The sequence below is a fragment of the Aricia agestis genome, chromosome 17 (assembly GCF_905147365.1).
Source record: "Aricia agestis chromosome 17, ilAriAges1.1, whole genome shotgun sequence".
NCBI lineage: Eukaryota > Metazoa > Arthropoda > Insecta > Lepidoptera > Lycaenidae > Aricia > Aricia agestis.
Genome location: NC_056422.1, coordinates 8,983,278 through 8,998,613, shown reverse-complemented (window position 1 = coordinate 8,998,613; position 15,336 = coordinate 8,983,278). Strand labels below are relative to the sequence as shown.

Sequence of the window (15,336 nt, the reverse complement as noted above, 5' to 3'; positions counted from 1 at the left end):
ATTAAAACACTGGAATTTCAAAACAGATTTCAAAACACGAATCATCGTGTTTTGAAATCCGTTCCGTTTCAAGTTACTTTTAATTCGTAATTTTTGTAAAACAAATCAATATTTTATAAAATATTAACCTTGCAGTGGCCCTTCTTTTATATTTTTTTAACGTTTTAATAGCAAAATTTTCATAAATATTATATTTGCATGTTCCCTATTATGAAGGAAAAAAATTGTAATTACTAATTAGTTATAAAATGTAAGTCACCCATTTCATCCAATTACGACTTCAATTACACAATGATTACCTTTAATCTATTTCCCTTTGCTCATTTGCTTCTTCGTTTGCCAGGGTAATGTTTCTCTTTGATAGAGCCAAGAGTTAAGAGAAATAACGTACCTTAATCAAGGATTAATATAAAATATGCAATATATTTATAGTTATCATTTATAATTTCATTTCAAGACTAAAATTAGCCAAATCGGTTCAGCCATACTCAGGTTACAGCGAGACTAAAAAAATTCAAATTCATTTTTATTTACCTCCATATAAAAAAGGGCTAGTTGTCGAATTTTAAGACAGTAACTAATATTTCATGGTACGTAATTTTATATCGTAAAACATAATATTAATAAATAACTTGTTATTTTTATTTAAATGGAAACTATTTTCCATGGATGTAACCAAATTAACTTTTATTTCCCCTGGTAGTATTTCTTATTATCATTATTTAATAGATAATATACTGGTTTAAATAGATTTTATTGATTATTTGAAATCGGAAACTGTTTCCTCTATCTGTTAATATGAATGTGTTCCCCTGGCTGTCTAATCTAATTCATCTCTCACCGGATGGGGGCTTCCACTCAGTCGGTATTGTAGGCCAACTAGCCGGGTATCGGTACTGTTTTGGGCTTCTTAGTTGAATGGAGCTGTTGTTTTCTAATTATGTTTCATTTAAAACTCAGATTTGCTCACGACATGCAAAAAGACCGAATGTAGTTTCAGCTTCGCGTCAATATAGCTGTCACAAATAGCCGGCAAAATAAATTAACCTTATTTATTAACGCTTTTCATTGGCTGACGTCAAAATATTGACCAATCAGCAACGCTGTTTTATAGATAAGCTCCTGTCAAAAAGCTCAAAAACCGGGCACCGATCGGTAGCTCTAGTGACTAGTTTTCGAGTGAAATCCCGAGATACCGATTAGAAGATTGTGTCCTGCGGTAATTGATGCATCGCTCGTCCACGGCATTGACAGTTAGTGATGTGACTGTCATTGGGATGTCACGGCGGTGACATCGCCAGCTGTCAAAGCGGACATGCGGTTTGACAGCTCTCGGCCCACACGACGAGATAAGAGCATTAGGATGTATTGTAATCCGTTAGCCTTGACACGCTTGTAATTAAAATCAGATCAAATCTCGCCATCGCTAATGTCCGAGAATTCAAAATGGCGGACAATTTTACAGATTAATTTGCTAGTTACAGCGTTGTGTCAATCAACTTCTGAGTCGGACCCTGAATTAAAATATAAAAATATTTGTAACGTAATGTATTCAAAATGTAAATTAACAATAATACGAAAAGAAAAATATGGGTGTAGACTTTCATGAATGGTTGCAGAGACAGACCTTATTTGCAAATTCCAATTCCTGTCACAAAAAAAACTTTAAATGAAACAAAAGAATGTGTTCTAACTAAAAAATTATACGGATTTAATAATTGTGTGTGAATTTAAACTATCATTTAGCTATTATAGGAAATTCATCTGCATAATGCAGAATAGTTTAAGCCTTAAGGAATCCGTGAGACATTGTCGAAGTATCTACGGCATCTGACCCAATTTTAGCAAACACTTTGGAATCCACAGGATCTAAACACTTAGCTCAAATGAAAAGACAATATAAATTCATCTAATGTATCGTTACGAAACCAAAATTGCTTGTGATTAGCGAGGCTCAAATGTCACAGAACAATGCTCGTACGTGACAACATTTACGTAGATTATGTACAGAAACATACGACAGCAAATTGTTACACGGTTCTGTACACCAAAAGTGATACAGAAGCTTCTGCAGCTCTTTAATATTTAAGTTTAAAAAATTGGAAACAAACTAATTAAAAATAGCTGTGTTGGAAATCACATTTTTTCATAAATAATACTTGAATGAACAGTAGTGGCGTTAGGGGGGGTGACACTGGGTGACCGCCCAGGGCACCGGATAAAAAGGGGCGCCGAAGGAATCTCGCCCAGGGAGCCGGTAGTGCTAAAACCGGCCCTGGCAGTGAACAATTTTCGAAAATTAACCTAGCAACCTACTGCCAGCGTATCAACATAATTCCGATACAGTAGATGCGTCGCTTCAATCGTGCTATCAGTAATATCCGCACATTTCTCCTGACTTTTCATTCATTCTTGTCGATATTAGATCACAAACGTTTTCCAACAATCGTGCGGACCTATAATATGCGTTTCAAATTTGACCATACATTTGGGATTTGATCTATTGGCGAGGTCAGTTGATCGGCAATCAGGACTGACCTTCTGTCCTGTGGTCCGATTCTCAAATGTAGCTCCACTTGGATCTCTCTCGTGCTTCAGAGAGCATGTGTGTACGGGAGCGAGATAGCCTGCGATCGAATTAAATTCGAGATATAAGAATTTGTATTCTGAACAGTCCCCCCGCCCGCTATGAAATATTATGATGATGTATAATAATTACCATAAGCCTATTCAGACTATACCGCAAAAAAGTTCTGGTACAGTCATCATAAAAATAATATGTTTGTTTAATCACTTTGCTAGTTATATTAGCATATTCTTGGAAAAGCTCTAAGAAAATTAAAAAGTTTAAACGGAGATATATAACTACGCATACTTACACCATTAATTCAACGAACAAATTCTTTGAATAACGTCCTAAAACAGATGGTTAACAATTTATGTCTTAATACTAATGCAAACCAGTCTTTGCTACCTTTACAGCCGTAATAAATCAAGCAAAACAAATAGTTTTGACCATTGATCTGTAGACTGTAGCATTGAAACCTAAAACATAATTAATGTGTTCTGTAATTATTATGCGTAATTTGGAAGTCACGATCAAAATTAGGTATAATTTAGTCCGGCGACCTAGAATATAAAATTAAAGGGATATACGAACGAGCACGAATTTTGAATTGCATGTAATCAATTTTACAGTTTTGTATTGCATCATTTTCTACCAAAAAGGAGGAGGTAAATTAATAAATTTTATTTACTTTTCAATTATTATTCAAAATTGATTTATTGATGACTATTTTAGGTAAGTACCTTATGGAGTGAGATTAAAGAAAAATTTGTAGTAGCGAATTGGCTTTTAAGGGCATAGCGCGACTACTCTACTGAATGTAATAATTATTGTGATGGAGATAAAAAAGGAGACTTAGAACTCATTTGCAATCGACCTACACACAATATTTTTATCCTCAGTTTGAAGTTAGGACTCTTATGCCAATGACCACAAATACCCTCACAGTAAGTACTAATTTTAGGGTGTTTAGGAGTAGTAAGTACTGTTTCAAAGTAGCTCGGACTCGTATACTAGAAACAAGGGGCTATTACTGAATGATGAGCAGTCACTTTCGTCCGGCCGCGGCACGCGCGGTCACAGGTCAAGCAGAGCCCCGGGCAGACCACGTGCGATGGAAAAATTACTATACTCCAGTCGCGCTATGAAGACAGTGACAAAAAACGGAGTCAGCTGTATTCTCATTGACCAATCACAAGTAACTATTTGAAAATGTGGACGCGTTATTCGTTGATAATAATTTAGTGTCTTTTTAACACGAATTTGACAATAGTTGAAAGAAGACTATTTATAGTGAATTTGTGTTTTATGCTGCTAAGTATAACATGTTTTTAATAATGAAAAATCTTAAGGATCTCATGAAATAAGTATTAGGATCTAAAATATTATATATTAGTATATATAATATTTTAACCATAACGCGGACAAAGTCGTGGGCAACAGCTAGTGCTGTTGACCACGACTTCGTCCGCGTTATCATAGTATAATAACTTTCTTTGTCATGCAACAATTTGCAAGTACCTACAACAATTTTAGCCAGTTCAGGCGCCATTTTGAAAATATAAAATGGCGGCTATTGAAAATTCAAGTTTGGAATCTCCGATCCTACATAATTCCTCTGTAAATCAACTGTAACTGTGTCAAACCTGTCAATTCCGTGGCGAACCATTCTTGTTCATAGAAAATTTGCGTGGGCCGCACCGATAATATAAAATTGAACGTTGCCCGTAATACTGATATACTAAATGTTTATTCTGTTTACAATTTATCAATATTTATGTTTGCGTCAATTTACAATCACCGATCGTCCATTATTGATTTGAAGCTTTCCGTTATGCGACTTGATAACTTACTGCCCTCGTCTGGGGACCTTTATTAGAACCTAAGAACGTAATGGCGGCTTAGGTTCTAATAGAAGGCACAAAATGTATCAATGAACGTATGTAACGAAATCGCTTCTACCAAGTGCAACGGAAGAAAACTTGTACGTAACTCAATAAATACAAGTTGGTTTTCTCATTCATGACCATTATTATAATATCACAGTTAATCTACTTGTATGTTCTTAGAAAGACGGGACAGACAAACTATTTTATCAGGGCGAGCAAAGCGAGCCTAGTATATTCCACAATCTCTACATTTTGTGGTATAACACTTTACGGAAAAACTATCACGCCTATTGATTTGTGCTTTGACATAGTAATTTTTATTTATATGTAGACGTGTTGACTGATGATAATCAGTCAGTCAAGGACGCGAGCCCTCACAAAGCTCGGCTTTTAGCTAATTTATTATATTAGAATGAATATAGGATCCACTACACGATATAAGACCGCCTAACTCAATCGCAGGCGTAGAGCCGTGTCTAACGCGAGGCGGTGACAGATAAATCAATGACAGCGGGTATGAGCGATAGCCCATTTTACATACAATGTTATTGACATTTTGCAATTTACAGCTCGGAATAGCGCCAGCTTATACAGCTAAGATATAGCTAAATTCTTAAGCCGTTCATATAGCAAGCGCGTTAAATTGTCTTTAAAAGATAGATTTGTATTGGGGATTATCGAATAGTTTTCTCGGAATTTTCGTGTACCATGTCATCATTCATAGTATTCTTATTATTGGAAAATTTGGTACAGATACATTGAGACCCGAGAATGGACATACTACATACTTTGTATCTGAAAAATGTATGGTTCCCGCACGATAAACGTATTTTGGCGCAACAAAGTTGTGAGCGTCGTCTAGTTGAAATATAATAATTATGTCAGATATATAATTAGTTAATGGGATAAACCAGTTATAGTAGAAGTTTGCATCAACGTCTGCATTTAACGTGTTAATGGTTTTGTTTTAAGAATCATAACTAGGAAGTATAATATTTGAAACATTTAAATGCAATGCACGGACCTCATAAGTCATGTTGCGATAGTGTCACACTTCCTAATTGCAGTGACGAAAAACTTGACTATCATCATCATCACTATGTTTAACTACTCAACTCAAGTTAATTAAACAAAGTTTTAATAAAACCTAAATCAGTAATAAAACCTTAAAATAAGAAATTTTTAATTTTTCAAAACGTTTCAACAGTTTAGTGTGAAATGGTACAGTCAGAGTCTAGGCTTGCCACCTTTTTTTTGCAAATGAAGTAGGTACATCGGCTACTTTAGGTGAGAAATACAGTATAAAAATAAAGTACGATTTATAAAATTATCTGTAAGTATAAATAAAAATGAATTCTGTACTTTGTTGGTTTCCTTAAAACTCGAGAGCAGCTAAACCGCTTTGGCTTATTTTGGTCTTGAAACATTCGTGGAAGCCCAGGGAGGATTTATGCTGGGATAGGTGATAAGAGATTCATCGGGTCATCTTGTTTGAAATAAAGTATTTTTGCGTAAGTGCTTTATTATTTTCGTAAAGTACAAAATACAATTGCCTGAAATAATGTACAATACTTTATAATAAAGTACGAATGGCAACCCTAAGTCAGACACACTTACAATATATAAGCATGGAATACTAATTTTAGCTAATGTTTATTTTGTTTTCAGGTACCTATCACAATCTAGCCGGCAGAAAAATTACGAGATGAGAGAACCAAAAGCTATATTTTGCTCTTCTAAAAGCTCTAACTAGCTTGACGTTTTACAGGTAGGTACATAATGTAGTGTGTTACGCTTTCATCAGTAGGCTTCTTTGACCTAGTTTGTGTCAGGATTGAAGAAGACTTTAATTTACGTAACTGTTCAGAAAATACGTAATACGTATTTTCTCATAAGGTCAGTTAATCAGGGTAAATAACATCAGAATAAAGAAATAAATATACGCCTGAATAATAAAAGTACTTTTTTTATGCTTCGAGAACTCTTTTCAAAGTCTTGTGATGGAATAAATAATCATACTGTCATGAAAACAGAAGTAACATTCCATAATACTAAGCAACCTTAAGCAGGTCACAAACAAAGCCGTAAGCAAGCGCATTGAAAACGTTATACCTACTTCTGAATCATATTAGCTACTTTTTGTACTTTGGCAACATGAAAAAAAAGTATTCAAATGGAACAATCGTCATGTTATTATGAAAACAGAAGTAACATTCCATAATATCAAGCAACCTTAAGAGGCCGGGTACTATCGAAATTCTCATACATACGTAATACCAAAATCATTTTCTCATACGAAAATATTTACCATGTTTGAGTTATTTTTCAGCTTAAAATAGTAATTACCTTGATTCCTGCGTAAAAATTTACGTGTTTAAATGTTTTATAGTAAATTTACTATTAAAATATATTTAAACACTAAAATATATATAAATAAGTAAATAGTAAATTTACTACAAAATATTTAAACTTTAAAAAATATTTTTTAGTGTTTAAATATTTTGTAGTAAATTTTTACGCAGGAACCTAGGTAATTACTATTTAAGCTGAAAAAAAACTCAAACATGTTAAATATTTTCGTATGAGAAAATAATTTTGGTATTACGTATGTATGAGAATTTCGATGGTACCCGGCCCCTTAAGCAGGTCACCAAATCCAAGATGATTGCTAATAACAAACAAAGCCTGACGCAAGCTCAGTCGCGTGCGCAGACAGACATGTTCCAAGTGGGGGCGTGTCCCCCGCACCAGATGTGTAACACCGTCATTACGCGTGGATGTCGTTACGGCTGTGGATTAGAATATTATGAAGGATGAGCTCTTATATAACTTTCACGGGCATACCCATATTATAGAGATTCGTTCATATTATAATAATTAGAAACAGCGTTAGAAGGAACATCTAAAAATATTCTTATATTTTAATTCATAAATATAGTTTTTATTTTACTCATTCCCTAGTCAATTATTGTCATGTTTTACATATAACAATATTTACATATTACAATAATAAAAAAAAAGTGTGACACTCGGATACTGCCGCGGTAAATCTATTACATAGCATTTTTATCAACTTATGCAATTATAATTCGCATACGTCGAGTCGCACGCACACAAACATAGTGCCGAAGTCTGCTGAACTTAAACGACGTAAGGCCTGGCAATTTCTTGATTTGGTCACCGCGCTCAAAGCCCGTGATAAAACCCAGGTAATAGCTCAAAAAAAATTGTTAAAACACAAAGATGCAAAGTTAAAAACTGCTGAAAAATGAAGCTCAAGCTGTTCAGTCTCGATAACTTATGCTTTAAGTATTATTACGTCAGGATACCTCTTAAAAATAATCTCAATACCCACTAATATATTACACTTAAAGTACCTAACAAAGAGATTAAGATCACCACAAATATATCAGTGTTGCCAAATAAAAGTAATTGTATTCGATTTACTGCGCGCAATTACAACTGTCAAAACTAACCTTGTACATAAAGAAGATCGGGACAATAATGGTCGCATTGTTTCGGAGATACGCGCCAAAGATACACATGCGAAAACGTACACAATCGCGTTGCTTCACGCTGTCCCATCCTTATCTTTAATTGTTTTGAATGCAAATTCTATAAATATATGCATTTCTTAATAGTTTATTTCGCAATCTAAATCTTAAAATAATATTTGTTTGTTTGTAAATATTGTGTGTTTTTTTTTTGTTTGAGAATGATTCTAAGCAAAACCTAGCTTATAATGACTAGTGTTAACTTAAAACAATAACAATACCTATATTATTTATAACAATACAGACATCAGACTACTAAATAAATAAAAAAAACATATTATTAGAACGAATCGCCGATAGCGTTTGGATCAGCATCTCAATAGCAATAAATATAAATCACTAGCATTATTTGAATGCGAAGTAGCCAAAATAATAGTTCGGTGGTACTAGTGTAAGTTTCGTAACGCCCCCCAGCGGCGATAGGATCGGCGCGTGCGCAGGCCAGCTGCGGCCCGCATCAACCTTCGTGTTTCGAAGTATTGAATGGAAATGTCGTGATGATTTTGATTGTTAAAAAAAGGCGTCGTAGACAAAAGAGGTTTTATTCGATATCTTTAAAGCTTCCAAGCAAGCATTATTCAGAGTGATTATGGTCAATCTTACACATGTCAACATGCCTGAAACTATATCAAAGGATATTCTTCTTCGATATAGGTCCTTTGATATACTTTCAGGTATGTTGACTAAGGACCTAAGATTTCCAGTGACGGTTGTTTTTTCTGTTAATTCTTAAATATAACAATTTCAATGAATATAAATAGTAAAATACTTAGCAACATTAACTTATCTGTCATAGTGTGACATGGATCCCAAGAGCCAAGGCTTGTAAATCTGATTACAGATAAAAGGACATCTTTATTTTTATTGCTTAATGGTTTGATATAAATCATATACATTAGCATTGATCTCTTGGGGACAGTCGGCCTTCGAACAGCATGTATTGTGAGCGATATCATCAGTAACGTTAAGTGCACTGTAATCTTTTACAATTGGGACTTCTAAAAAATACAGTGGCGAGACGCTATCTATATATTATGTATATAAAAATGGATTTCCAATTGTGTTAGTAACGCTATAACTCGATAACGGCTGAACCGACTCTGCTAATTTTAGTCTTAAAATAATCCTTGAAGTCCAGGGAAGGTTTTTAAGTGACACGAAGTTCACCGGGACAGCAAGTAATATTTAAATTGCTCTAAAGTCTAGACTCTAGACGATGGAAAACTGATACTATATAAAGAACCTATAAGAATATCTACTAATGCCGATAACAGTGAATCTGAGATTTTAAGAAATTTAAATTTCTTCTGCAGAGAAGCGTATGCAATATTTATATTACTTGTTGACCCGGTGAACCAGTTGTATCACGTGCTTCCTAATACAAACCTTCCGGACCTCCACGAATGTTGCAAAATTAAAATTTGCCGAATCGGTTCAACGATTCTCTAGTTTTAGCGAGTCTTTTAAAATTTTGAATGAATAATTGTTTATGTTGTTGCAATGTTAGCAGCGCCACCGCTTGATATTCATTATGTGTATCTAAATTCTAATGCTTTATTACTATGAGTAAATCCATTGTTGAGCTAAATGTAAAAATGCATAAAATTAAAAGCTTAAAATACAAAGAGATCATTAGGAGTGACCTTATAACATTTAGGATGTACCTTAATAAAATGGCGCGAACTATAATTTGATGCAATAAACCTTTATCTATGAAATGATTTGAGTGATTGCAATTAATGAGATCAGTCATGAGTCACCAGGGGGTCCGTTGCTTCATCGGGTAGCCAGGGTTTCCGATTCAGTCGGATAATTAGGACTTTTAGTAACCTATCAGAAACTATAACAATTATTATGGTCTCTGCCCTGCATGTTTTTAAGGCAGAGTGACGATTTTTTTAAAGTTTCACGTTTGTCATAATATTATTATAATTTCAGTTGTCTTAGGGCAGCCAAATGCCAATCAACATTCTTGTAGAATATAGATCCATGAAAGTTGATCTGTAGAAGTAGTCACTTGTGTCTGAATGTGTAACTTTTTTAAGATCAATTCTTAGCAGATGTATCGCTGTTCTGTTCGACTGTTTGTCTTTCTTGCTATCCCTTTTTTACCAAAAAAATTTGCCCAATGCGTCGTGATAAGCTTAAAGTAGACTAAGATGAACTGATAGCTTGATACGTGAACAAATTAAAACAAAAGCTACATACAAAAAATATAGACGAAAAGCCCACAGACAGTTCGTAATTACAGTATTAAAAAATCCAGACTTTTAAAAGTGCAGTCCATCGAAATATAAGTGCAACCTATTCTCCATCTAAGTGGTCTATCCGAGTTAATCTCCAGCTTGGCTACTCTATTCATGCTCAATGGCATCGCATTCAATCCTCGTTATCATATTGATCACGTCGAAAGCAAGGTTAGAGGGAGCGGTCAAGGGATAGCATCGCATTCACCTCGCTCCAATGACTCATACTGTCTTGTTTAATTATAGGTTACTGAGACCGGAGCGGTTGAAAAGAGGTTGCAAGAGTTGCGGACTCTTTTGTGGCACGTGTCAATAAAAACTAGACTCTTTTGTCATGAGACATGTCGTGTGTTGTCGGACAGGCGCGGTCGCAGCCTGAAATTTCGGAGAGAGACCATGAGACTTTGAGGGGATGTCACGAATAGACACAATGCCTATAAAAGACAGACATAATACTTACCTAGATTTTGGAGTGCCATGTCCCCAAACACCAGCTATAGCACGAAAGAAGTACTAAGGCGCGTAGACGCATAATTACAAAGCTACAGATTTTTTGCACCTGATTTTCAAATACTGTGTAACATAATGCATAGATAGAGATTATAGAGACAATGTTCTTATGCTTCTCCAAATAGAGAAGCCACGAGCTAAAACTATTCACGATAGTCATATCAAAGTATGCATTATACCCACCTATTATGTCGTAATGTTTACGAGTGCCCCACAAGATTACATCAGGCTATTTAAGAAAATTATTCATGTATCGAATGGATCTAACAATTGGACCATTGGGGCACTTTCACGAAATGCCAACTGTATCAGTAGATATGATATTTGCGATAGCTTAAATGTTCTACATATTGTGTACTATCAGAAAAGTTGATTCACAGGCAGATGGGGGACCTACGTAGTTTGGTCGCGTTATGTCAAACCCAGACGGATCATAATTTTGAACTGACATAATCCCACCAAATAACGTAGGTCCCTCAACTGCCTTGGATCGATTTATTCGATAGTATAAGAGTATCTTATGCACTAAAATAAAATGTAAATTCAGTTAAGTAGGTACCTCATCAGAACTAGTACGTGAAATAAAGTATTTCATTAATAGATTATTGCCACTGTAAGTTTAATTAAACGGAACACTCAGCATACAATTTTTTCTTAAAGCTATTTTGATATGCCAACTTTTGGCGGCAGCGTTGAACTGTATTCATGCATGCAATAAGCTTCTTTGAGGTACAAATTAATTATTTAAAAATAATAAATTAAACTGAAATGGTTTTACTGTGTCATGTTTTTGTCGAATTTTTCCCAACATGCAAAGTTTATAGCTAAGAAGTATATTATCTAAGCTGCATCATTTGCACGATGTATGTAACAGCTTAAACTTAAACATTTTAACTCTAACAACTGGTACGGGGGCTTCGAGCTCCCATATTTCACCAGTAAAGTCCATTTATCTAGTTACAAGTCGTCATACATTCGCTTTCGATATCGTTATCTGATCGTGTGTCGTAACGTCTGTAACGCATCGTTATTTAGGTGGCCTTGTTTCGATTCGGCTCCGGACACCTGATAAGAGATACGAATCGCCAATCGAATCGGTTAATGAGAAAATCGATTTTAATCAGAGATAATTTTGACATTGCGTTTTCTTATTCACTGTTATGAGTTATCCAATAGGATTACGATTTATCATAATTATTGACCTGCTTTTGACTTTATATTAAAAAACGGCATAACATAAGTATTTTTTTAGTCCCAAAGAGCCTTTTTTACCGTAATAGGGTTTTTTTTAATGAAATAAGGGGGCAAACGAGCAAACGGGTCACCTGATGGAAAGCAACTTCCGTCGCCCATGGACAATCGCAGCATCAGAAGAGCTGCAGGTGCGTCGCCGGCCTTTTAAGAGGGAATAGGGTAATAGGGGAGGGTAGGGATGGGGAGGGAAGGGAATAGGGGAAGGTAAGGAAGGGAATAGGGTAGGGGATTGGGCCTCCGGTAAACTCACTCACTCGGCGAAACACAGCGCAAGCGCTGTTTCACGCCGGTTTTCTGTGAGGACGTGGTATTTCTCCGGTCGAGCCGGCCCACTCGTGCCGAAGCATGGCTCTCCCACGTATAATAGTATAGTCAGTAAACGAAATATAACACAAATTATTGTTTTTTTTTTTAGAGTTTGCATTATAGAAATACCGTAAGTGACATATTTTTACTCATTTACTTTATAATATTAATTATTTTAGTTAATAAAAAGTAAATATTTAATCCGTAATATCACGTGATCGCAAACAGCCATTACAGAGTGTGACGTCACGATCTCCAAAACATTGTGTGTGACAGTGACATTTCGATGTCAAACCCATTACAAAGATTTTTGTTGTTTGGAGGACCATGACGTCATAGCGACGCGACGCCATGATGAACTTTAGCGTTTTAGCGGGAAATTTTGGAACGAAATTTAATAAGTGTTTTTTTTTTATTTAAATAAGAGTGCATTTATTTTTATATTATATATTTTTAGGTGTAACAAATGTACACTTGTAAAATAAATATATGTATTTCCTAAAAATAGTCTACACCCCTATGGGCCGTCTTAGTAGCATCAAGACTAAATATTAGCTTTACAGCTGTGAGAAATGCTACTCCACTATTTCTCCAAAACCGTATAGCACGGTAAAAAGTAGCATTCAGAATTTTAAGAAACAGCTCAATCCGTCGTTAATTTATTCCAAATTTAATCATTATCGATCCAGTAATTTTTGTAATTGATGCAAGATTTTTTTATCTTCATTATATAATAGTAGAGAAGTGTATTTGATTTAAGATAAGATAAATATTCTTTATTGTGCACACAATATATCTATCTATATCTATATCTATAGACGCTTCACACCACGTCAGTCTGGCCCCGTGGTAAGTACCTGAAGGACTTGTGTTACGGGTACCAGACAACGGAAATATATTTAATACTTTTATACTATACATACATTTAAGATTTTTTATTATATGATACACATATTCATAATACACATCCATGACCCAGGAACTTCGAAAACTTTTTGTTCCGTCGGCGGGATTCGAACCCGCGACCCCCGGCTTGAGCTACCAACGCGCTCACCACTGAGCCACAGAGGTCGTCAACACAATATAATATAACAATTCAAAATAAAAAATTGATTTATTTTATATCTCTCCAATCAACCACTATACTATACGGTAGTCGCCAACCGCAACATCGAGTATATCAAATTACACTTTTCTTCGCGCAATTTTATAGATGACCTAGTGCTAGGCTTTCTATTCTATACCTAAGCAACTATATTTAGATTATAGGCCTATTTATTAAACAAACAATACAACAGTGGCTGTATTTAGCTTGATATAATTCAATTATAAATGTTTCAACTGTCTACCAATTATCTACTTTTTTATAAGTAAGTACCAAATTTTAAAGCTTATTTATCTTTACACAACTTAGCTGCATTACACAACTTTAGCTTTACCCATAAACTATTTAATATTTAGTCAGTGGCGGATTTACAAATTTGCCGCCTGTAGGCTATTAAATTTTTGTCGCCCCTATAACTGACCTTTAAATTCAATACGTTAGTTTGGTTCACAATCATATCCCACCAAAAACATTTTTTCAAAATTTTTGCTAAGAGGACCACACAAGCTTTCACTCTGTGCGGTAGCGAAACGGCGAAAACTTACAAAATATATTATTTTACTGGTATGTAGAATTTGTTTAAGTTCAGAAGATAATTGGCTCTACATGAGATCTCATATATTTTTCACAGGGTAAACTTTATGTGGTCGTCTCGGCAATATTTTACAATATTTTTTTTTGATGGGATTTTTTATTTCTGTAAGATAAAAAAATGGGGCTAAATTTGCCGCCCCTCTAAATCTGCCGCTCTAGGCTCCAGCCTACTTAGCCTATTGGTAAATCCGCCACTGCTGTAGGTATTAACTTTATGATTTATTATTGGTAGGCTGTTGTTTCTGATATCTATGTTGGTAGGTGAGTTATTTAATAACGTGTATAACAATCGAAAGAATCGAAAATTTAACTTAATACCACCTCTTATAAAAATACGTATGAGCAAGCGACAGCGCGATCTAGGCGACTCTTGGCACCAACTGTTATGAGTTTTTGGAACTAACTTAATTTGAACAGATTTACGCATTTTTACCCTCTTACAACCCCTTTTTCTAGTTAAAAAGTAACCTATGTCCTTTCTCAGGCTTTAGACTATTCTGTGTACAAAATTTCATAACAATCGGTTCAGTAGTTTTGGCGTATAAGCGAGACAGACCGACAGAGATACTTTCGCATTTATAATATTAGTATAGATAGATAATAGAAAAAAACCTCTGATAAAATACAACGGTTCTCGTCCGATCACCGAAGTTAAGCAACGTCGGGCGCGGTTAGTACTTAGATGGGTGACCGCCTGGGAATACCGCGTGATGTTGGCTTTTTGTTGTTATATTTTATGTTGCTCTATGTATAACATCGACATCAGCTGTAGAGTCGTTTGCGCTCAGTGAATCGCCAACGTCCATACCACGTTGAATACACCGGTTCTCGTCCGATCACCGAAGTTAAGCAACGTCGGGCGCAGTTAGTACTTGGATGGGTGACCGCCTGGGAATACCGCGTGATGTTGGCTTTTTTGCTGCTAAAACTTTTTTGTAGAATCATCATAATTATTAACTAAAATAAGAGCGTAAGGCACACATTTGACATTACTTCTGAGAAGTAAGCTGCTTCGATAATACAAGTAACATTAATTAAATAATTAATGTTACTTGTATCTCTCAATTAAATAATTATACATTTTCCTTGCACTTATTCCACTATATTTTAAGATATTTATTACAAAATTGTTAAATACACGTCAGGTTTCGAAAAAATACAAACTTGATGATGAAATACACACCTTACGCTCTGGAGTTAAGGCTGAATTTGTTATGTTCAATTTTGGTGACATTGGTGACCCGGACGTGGTAATGATGATGATGATGATGAATGTAATTTGCATAGTAGCATATGCTTTCAGTTCTTAAAA

At 35.0% G+C, this 15,336-nt stretch overlaps 1 protein-coding gene and 1 non-coding gene across 2 annotated transcripts in view; both read left to right on the top strand.

Moving 5' to 3' along the window:
- LOC121735593 (transcription factor hamlet-like) overlaps window positions 1-15,336 on the top strand; it is a 138,064-nt gene that overhangs the window by 25,426 nt on the left and 97,302 nt on the right. The gene's annotated exons all lie outside the window — the stretch shown is intronic.
- LOC121735719 lies at window positions 14,819-14,937 on the top strand. Its single transcript, XR_006036898.1, has one exon. It is a non-coding gene; the product is annotated as a 5S ribosomal RNA (ribosomal RNA).